Below are 1,003 nucleotides of genomic sequence, written 5' to 3'. Positions count from 1 at the left end.
GCTCCTGTCTTGTGCTTACTTTGGCAGCACATATACTAAAATTGGAATGATGCAGAGAAGATTAGCGTGATCACTAAACAAGGATGACATGAAAAACTGGGAAGCATTCCATATTAAAAAGAAATGAAACAAAACAAAATTCTTGTCTGTTATATATTGATCTTGTATTTGGGAGCTTTACTAAATTTGTTTATTCAAAATTTTTTGTGAAGTTTTTAGGATTTTTTAACATGTAAGTTCATGTTATCCAAGAAAATAAAATTTTACTTCTTCCTTTTTTTGTTGGAGTCTCTTATTTCTTTGTGTTCCTTGTTTCTCTGGCTAGGACATCCAGTACTATGTCAAATGAGAGTAGAGAAAGTGGACACACTTGTCTTTTTTCTGATCTTTAAGGGGAAAACTTTCAAACTGTTTTAATTGAATATGAGATTAGCTCTGGGCTTGCAATATGTGTTTTTTCTTTAATGGATTTTTTAAATTATTTTTTAAAATTTTTTATAAACATATAATGTGTTTTTATCCCTAGGGGTACAGGTCTGTGAATCACCAGGTTTCCACATTTCACAGCACTCACCATCACTCACCATAGCACTTGCCCTCCCCAATGTCCATACCCACACCATCCTCTCCCAACACACCTCCCCCCAGCTACCCTCAGTCTGTCTTGTGAGATTCAGTCTTTTATGGTTTGTCTCCCTCCCAATCCCATCTTCTTTTATTTTTCTTTTCGTACGCCCGAAACCGCCTATGTTGCATCTCTACTTCATCATATCAGGGAGATCATAGGATAGTTGTCTTTCTCGGATTGATTTATTTCGCCATGCATAATACCCTCTAGTTCCATCCACATCATCACAAATAGCAGGATTTCATTTCTTTTGATGGCTGCATAGTATTTCATTGTACATATATACTACATCTTATTTATTGATTCATCTGTTGAAGGACATTTAGGTTCTTTCCATAGTTTAACTATTGTGGACATTGCTGCTATAAACATTTG

The 1,003-nt window shown here is 35.2% G+C and overlaps 1 non-coding gene across 1 annotated transcript; it reads left to right on the top strand.

Moving 5' to 3' along the window:
• Positions 1 to 11: 11 nt before the first annotated feature.
• LOC132009394 (U6 spliceosomal RNA) lies at positions 12 to 118 on the top strand. The gene has a single exon (XR_009401892.1). It is a non-coding gene; the product is annotated as a U6 spliceosomal RNA (small nuclear RNA).
• Positions 119 to 1,003: the final 885 nt, after the last annotated feature.

This window comes from Mustela nigripes, unplaced genomic scaffold (genome assembly GCF_022355385.1).
Source record: "Mustela nigripes isolate SB6536 unplaced genomic scaffold, MUSNIG.SB6536 HiC_scaffold_20509, whole genome shotgun sequence".
Classification (NCBI taxonomy): Eukaryota; Metazoa; Chordata; class Mammalia; order Carnivora; family Mustelidae; genus Mustela; species Mustela nigripes.
This window is presented reverse-complemented; position numbering and strand designations above follow the sequence as displayed.